Source organism: Fukomys damarensis, unplaced genomic scaffold (assembly GCF_012274545.1).
Source record: "Fukomys damarensis isolate Sample0158 unplaced genomic scaffold, DMR_v1.0_HiC HiC_scaffold_34, whole genome shotgun sequence".
NCBI classification, from domain to species: domain Eukaryota; kingdom Metazoa; phylum Chordata; class Mammalia; order Rodentia; family Bathyergidae; genus Fukomys; species Fukomys damarensis.
This window is the reverse complement of record NW_022900946.1, coordinates 13,170,754-13,177,874: the sequence shown is the minus strand read 5'-3', so window position 1 is coordinate 13,177,874 and position 7,121 is coordinate 13,170,754. Positions and strand designations below refer to the sequence as shown.

At 53.4% G+C, this 7,121-nt stretch overlaps 1 long non-coding RNA gene across 1 annotated transcript; it reads right to left on the bottom strand.

The window, feature by feature from the left end:
- Window positions 1-3,500: 3,500 nt before the first annotated feature.
- On the bottom strand, window positions 3,501-7,121 carry LOC104852391. Its single transcript, XR_777475.3, has 3 exons — window positions 7,111-7,121; window positions 6,545-6,722; window positions 3,501-6,223 (listed from the first exon to the last, which is right to left on the bottom strand). It is a non-coding gene; the product is annotated as an uncharacterized LOC104852391 (long non-coding RNA).

Sequence of the window (7,121 nt, the reverse complement as noted above, 5' to 3'; positions counted from 1 at the left end):
GATCTAACCCCTGCAGAGGCTGGTAGTCAAAGACGGGTAAGAGAAGTGTAGAGAAATATCCAACCTAAGACAGAGCATGAGTATCAGAATTCTCATGGCTTGATGACGGGTAAGGGATTTCTCTGGACATTTCTCACCTAAGACAGGCACAGTCTTTCTGCTGAGCTGGGAAAGTCCTTGCTCTAAATATAATAAAAAGGGGGATATGTGGGAGCCCGGCCGTGGCCCTCTAGGAGTTTGACATTTAAAAGGAAACTTCTTCACCTCTACACTCAAGGCATTGATACAATCTGTAACATTCTAGGACTCTGCTTGTTAAACTTGTTGCTGCAACGGAAGAAACTCAAGGAGACAGCCAAAGATCTGATGTTCTTTGCAAAGAGTCAGACAATCCGGTCTTTGCATAAAAGATACAAATAGTTGCTTGGTGCTTCCTGTTGATGTGAACCTATAAAAGGAGCTCTTTCTGTGAAATAAATCAGACTTCTCTTCGTCTCCACTCAGGCTTGAGTGTTCTTTCCTTTCTCAATCCTCACTCCCCGACTCAGGCATGTTCGTGTTGTGACGGCTGGACCGCCACAAGGGACTCGCCTAAGGTCACTCATTATGGTGATTTTAAAGTATGTGCATGGGCTGGGGTGTAGTCCAATGTAGAGCACTGCCTAGCATCCACGGGGCCCTAGGTTTGACCTCCTGAACTGCAAACAATAGGTCAAACATTGCGTATCCACAAATTCTTTTATAACCCTTCCTTCAAAAAGTGGAACTTCATTCGATCCCCGGGACTGAAAAAAAAACAACAAAAAAAGTGGAACTTCAACTGGGGGTGGTGTGGTCACGTGCCTGTGACCTGGGACAGGGTGCTCCAGCACTGCTTTCTTGACTAGAGTTGAAACCCCAAGACAGGTGGGCCCTAGTTACCGAGGGAGTCAGAGGACTGCTATCTCCCCTGCATGCAGGGAGGACACACACGTAGGCACTGAGGCCAGTGATCACGGCCTGCAAAGCACAACTCTGTTTCAAGATAGTAGCAATGTCCTCTTGCAGACCCCATAGAAGCCCTTCAGCCTGCAAGAGGGGTGCTGCTCTGGGCCTCACACCAGTGGTCCCTCAAAGGTTTTACTCCAAAAAGCCTGTCCTCTTCTGTGAAGCTCAGTTTTCTTTTCTTTTTTCCTATCATCCAGCACTCAGGAGGCTGAGGCAGGAGGCTTCCAAGTTTGAGACCAGCCTGGGCAATTTAGCAACTTAGTGAGCCCCTGTCACCAAAAAAAAAAAAAAAAAAAAAAAAAAAAAAAAAAAAATTCCCCGGCAAAGGCCTTGGTTCAATATCCAGCTATCCAGCATCACAAAAAAAGAAAGAAAAAAAATGTGGAGCTTGTTCTCTAGTGTGGGCTGGGCTTAGTGACTCACTTCTGAGGAACAGAATATGAGGGAACGGAGCGTGACTTTGCGGCCAGCTCATAAAAGGCTGTCTTGCGCCCTGACATGTTGTGACACTCCCTCGGCCCAACGGAGAGGCCTTCAGGGTGGAAGGCGAGGCCTTCTGCCCACAGCTGTAGGGTGAGCCGTCTCAGAAGTGGGTCCCCGGCCGACCTGTGACACAGCCTCCCAAGACCTGAGCAAGACCTCCCAAGACCCAGCCACGCTGCCTCCGGATTCCTGCCCACTGAATCCACGAGGAATCCACGTTTGCTGAGAGTCGGGGTCATCTGTGATGCAGCAAAAAGAGGCTTCGGTCTGACTTGGGTCTGAACAGTCCGAGGGATTCCACTCTAACCTCTGTCCCTCCTCCAGGGCCTCCCACAGAAAGGAAAGGGCAGGGATGGATCTTGTCAGTGCCATGTGTGTGAGTCCCCCCAGGCCAGAGGCAGAGCTGGGCAGACCTGTAACTGCCACAGACGTGGGGACACAGCTTCCTAATCATGCTACACTCGCTGGGCAGAGCAGGTGCTCTGTGAGCAGCTGGAACACATTGGGGCTCGGCTCTTTGTGCTCAGGCTCAGCAGGGGACAAGAGAGAGGCTCTGAGGGATGGGCCTAGGGAACCATTCCTGCCCTGCAGAGCACCCCAGGCAGGGATGGCGGCTGTGACTGCCCAGTCACTTGGGATTCGGCTCCACTGGTGGCTTCCTAGAGAGGGGCGGGGCGCTGATGGACCCTCTCCTGGAGGCCCCGCCTCCTCCCTTGGCCTCAGGGAGCCAGAGGACCAGTGCTGCCGGCTCCCCATCTTCACTTCTAGACCCTCCGCCCTGGAGAGGCCGCCATTGCTCCTGCTTTCCCTGGGCCAGGGGTTCTGGGTCCAGGTGGAAAGAGAAGGGGAGGGGTACGGCTTTGAGGTGCTGAGCTCAGGATAGGACTCTGCAGGCAGACTGCCAAGGCTGACACATCCTAGCTGTGTGTCCTCAAGGGAAGTATGCATCCTCTCTGGGACACACTTTCCTTATCTGTAAAAGTAAGAAATACCATCTATTTCATGGCACTGCCGGGGGTCAAATGAGCTGACAAATCATGGGAAGTGTGTGCACAGACCTGGACACACTAAGTGCTCAATAAATGCTAGTGTTCTTCTGCTGGGTGCCAATCAGTATGGTCAGCATTCTGTATACTTCGCCTCAAGAAATCCTCATGGCAATCAGGGGGTCAATCTACCACAACGAGTCTCACAGAGAGGAAGGGTTGGAGGTACAAGCAGTCCACAGAGGTGCAGAATTAGAACTCAACACCTAGTAAGTAATTTCCACTACATTCAAAAGTCTCAGCTAAAAATCCTATCCTATATACATTTGTCCAGAATACATTTGTCTCCCTATAGAAGCTCCCAAGATTATATGACCAATCCCTACTTCACACCCTATTAAGAAAAAAAAAATCAACTACAGATTAAGGATTTAAGTGTCAAAACGAACCATTAAAAAGTCTTCAGTAGAAAGCAGAGGTAAATAGTCTTTTGAACTAAATGTTGGGGATGATGGCTGCAGATTTCTTCACAGGAAATACGGGGGGACAGACTGTAGATGTTAAGGAAAATTCAGCATCCGTAGTGATTAAGGAAATGCAAATTTAGAGCTCAGTTTTATAGTTCATTGACAAAAATGAAAACTCCAACAATACCAAGTTTCAGAAACCAGATGGGTTATGGGCACTGCTGGGGGAATGGTAATCAGGGCCACTTTGGAAAGCCATGTGCAGTGACCTCCAGAAGATGGACACCCCAGGTCCCAGCACTCCTGGGTAAACTCCCAGAGGAACCTGCACTAAGAGCTACTTGTAGCGAGTCCAGTGAGCAGAGCCCCAGACACCTCCCAGGAGGGCGCACACAGGGCAAGGGATGGGTCAGTGGGGCGCTGATCTGGGGGAAGACGGCAAGCGGTGAAAACAGGTGAAGTGCACTCTGGATCAGTCCGAACCCAAGGCATTCACTAAGCTGCATCCCCAGACCTTTTTTAATTTTTAAATTTTGACACAGGGCCTTGTTAAGTTGTTAAGCTGCCCAGGCTAGGCTCAAACTTGTCACCCTCCTGCCTCAGCCTCCCAGGGTACTGGGATTACAGGTGTGCACTGCCACGCCCCACTCCCTGCTCTCCTAAGAACAGGGGAGGGGACGTAGCCACCAAGGAGCGTGTGCATGAAGATGGCAGCAGAGGCTGCAGTGACGCAGCTACAGGCCAAGGAAAGCCAAGGCCAAGGATTGCTGCAGTCCCCAGAAGATGGGAGAGGGACATGGGCTGGACCCTCCCTACGGCCTTCAGAGGAAATATGGCCTTGCTGCCACCTTGACTTCAGACTTCCGGCCGGCAGAGCTGAGAGAGAATAAATTTCTGCTGTTTTAGAACGTGGAGTTTGTGGTAATTTGTTACATCAGTCCTGGAAAACTAATACAGTCTTTTATTTGGACACAGGGTTTTGTTATGGAGCTCAGGCTGGTCTTGAACTCTACACCTTCTGCCTCAGGCTCCTGAGCGCTGGGAGTGCAGGCTGTGCCACTACACCTGCCTCACATACGTCCTTTCAATAAGCTTGCTAGGAACAAACTAAAACTTAAAATGTCCTTTTTTAAGGAAATGGGTATAATAAAACCGCAAAAAAAGCAAAGCAGAGAGGGACAAAGATGGCATTTAAGGTGACAGGGACCCTCCGGTTTGGGTGTTAGCGCTGTCGGGGTCCTAGCTTTTGCCTTGACACCTCAAAAATGAAGCAACAAAGAAAGAAATGTTAATAAGGAACATCGGGCAAAGGCCAGAGGAGAGAATACACCGTGGTGAGACACTGTCCCCACATTCAAAAGCGAAGTAGTTCAGTGGTAGAGTGCTTGCCCAGCATGGCCCAGGCTCTGGGTCTTTCCCCAGCATCCTGCCCCCAGGAATTCAAACATAAAAGCAGAAAAGCAGAAAGCAGCTCCTCCGAGCTTCTAAGTGTTGACTGTCCAATCTTCTGGCCTGAGTTTTGTCTCCTTTCCTAGTTAGGTGGGTGCTGAGCCAGCCCTGGTGAGCTGTTAAAATCAGATCAGCAGTAAGCAAGACTTTTTCTCTGTGAAAGAAAATTGCTGTGCATCCCAGAGCTAGGAGACACCCTCTCTGTGTCCCCCTAGCCTTCCCCTGCAGAATTAACCAGGAGGTCTCCTCCATCTTTCAGGAGATTTCCCTGTGGACAAGCAGTTTTCATTTTGTTTGCAGGCCTGAGACTCCACGGGGGTGCCCTGGGCAAAGACACCTGCCCAACCTGGTGGCCTTGGGCTAGGCAAGGAGGCCCAGCTGCAGGCCATTTCCCCTGAGCTGGGCAGAAGCCTGTCCATCCCCAGCCCCAGCAAGGCCCTGTCTTGTCCCAGCACCTCCAGCACCCGAGGAAAGTGGACATGGGCCAGGCTGGCACACGGCAGGCTCCCAGGGAGCCAGGTAAGCTCACCCTTGCCCTCAATTATCTTGCAGGCTAACCAACACCCAAGACCCTCCGGCCCATCTACTGGGAGGACCCCAGGGACATGGGGCCGCATGTCACTGTGGAGAGAGGTGGCAGGGGCCCAGAGAGAGGAAACGGGGTTGGGGGAGGGGAATCGTACTTCCTGCCTCTTTGTCGGGGAGACTAAGCTGGGGCTGGGGCTGGGGCAGGTCTCGGTCATGGTTAAGCCCACGATCCTGCAGCTGATCTAGATGGCTTAGGTGCAGGTGCGATGCCCGCTGCTTTTGTGGCCTTCAGCAGGTGACAGCCCCTCACTGTTCATTGTGGTCCCCGAACCACCAGCACCCGCAGGGAGGTGTGAGAAATGTGGAGCTGCAGGCCCAGACCTAGGAGTCACTCTTTCGACACACTCCCAAAGGGCCACCTCGAGGGCACACCCACCTCTGGGTGCCTTGGCTGCCTCTTCTGCAGAGCTGGGGTTAAATGAGCTCACACATCTGCAGCGATCCCAACAGCCGCCAGTACGCGGTAAGTGCCGGAGAGGTGCGCGCTGCTATTTTTACTGTCGCTTACTATTATTGAAGCGCTCAGGGCAAGATGACGCTGTACTGCTGCCCCCGCCTCGGCATCCTCAGAGGTGGGTTTCATGAAACCCAAGATGAAGACGAGGAGGCAGCGGCTCAGAGAGGTGCAGCAATGTGTCCCAGATCTAAATGGGCAAGTCCGGTCACCCCAACCTTATTCTTGAGGTGGGCACTGCTTCTTCCGTGCCCAGCACTTCAAGTACTTAACCCCTGTGAGGCTGCCTTTGCCGGCAACTCCATTCTCAGAGGGCTGAAGTGAAGACACAGAGGGACCAGGCTGCATTTCCAAATCCAGTCAGCAGGAAAGGCTGGATGTGAACCGGGATGAGTGTGACTCTCACGTCTAGGCCGTGCTGTGTGTCCTTCACCATTTCCCCCCCAGAATCTGTTCCTCTCATGCCTCCCTGCCTCGCTGCCATCCTGCTGCCAGCCCAAAGCTCTGGCCAGGGTAGATTCTGCCTCTCCCAGGTTCTTACCACTAATGAGGTCTTGGCCAACCTGAGGCTGGGACCGCAGAGGCTGCTGGAAGTGGCTCTGTGGGAAGAACGTGTTTCCTTCCGCTCTACTCTCCAGTGTGGCCCAGGCAGCAGGAGCTCTGAGGGCAGTGACGGGCGGATCACTCACTCCACATGCATTTATCCGGCACCTGCTGGGCGCCAGGCCCTGTTCTGCAGCATTCATTCCGTAGCAGCTGAGTGCCACACACTGTTCTGTAGATCCAGCAGCGGACAGGAAGACCCAGTCCTGGGGAGACACACAGCACTAAAATTTAACACACACGATTTCCCAAAGGCCAGGAGAGACTAGCAAAGATGACTTCCGGGCGGGGGATCAGGGACAGCCCTCCTGAGCAAGTCTCGTTAAAGCTGAGGGCGAAAGATGAAGGGAAGGGAGCTCCAGCTGCAACGTGGGGAGGCGGGAGGCGAGCAGGGAGAGAGCTGGGCCTGCCAGAGGCTTCTGCCCCGGGCTGGGAAAGAGGATTCCCAGCAACATCCCAGATGGACTTGCCTCTCCAGTCTCCCCAGGTACCCCGGGCCACAGAGGCCTTGAGAAAACTGTCCTCACCCCTTTCCAGGCCAGCTGGCCCCAGGGGAGTGTCCGCTGGATGTCAGTCTTCTGGGGCAGAGGAGCGGCACACTGACAGGACTCTGCTCCCGGGCAGACCGGCCTGGCCTCCACTCCTGCCTCGTCCAACGCAGGCAGGTGGTGGTACTTCAGCTGTTCGGAGTCTCGGGTTCCTCATCTATAAAAGAGCACCGATCTTTTGGAGTCGTTCTGATAAATTGTGTCGAGTGGCGGGCAAGTGCAGGGGACGGCACTTGGTGGGGCTTAACCCGGGGATTAATATGTTGAAAATGGCCGTGATCGTGAGCCGTCCAGAGACCGCAAATTCCCCGCGGCCCCAGCCCCCAGCGCAGCGAGAGGTCTGAGGGAGGGACCGTGCGGTCCGGTTCGGGGCTGTTTGGGAAGCGATTGGCACTGCAGGCACAAGGTCGGTGTTCCCAGGTAAGGAAGGGACGGATGGACACGGGTGAATGACTGCGAACCTATGAATAAAGCTCCTTTCCCAAGCGAGGTCATTTCACTCAGTGGTCCTGCCTCTCGCCAGCCGTGGCCTGCAACACGCTTACCTGCCGTGAGC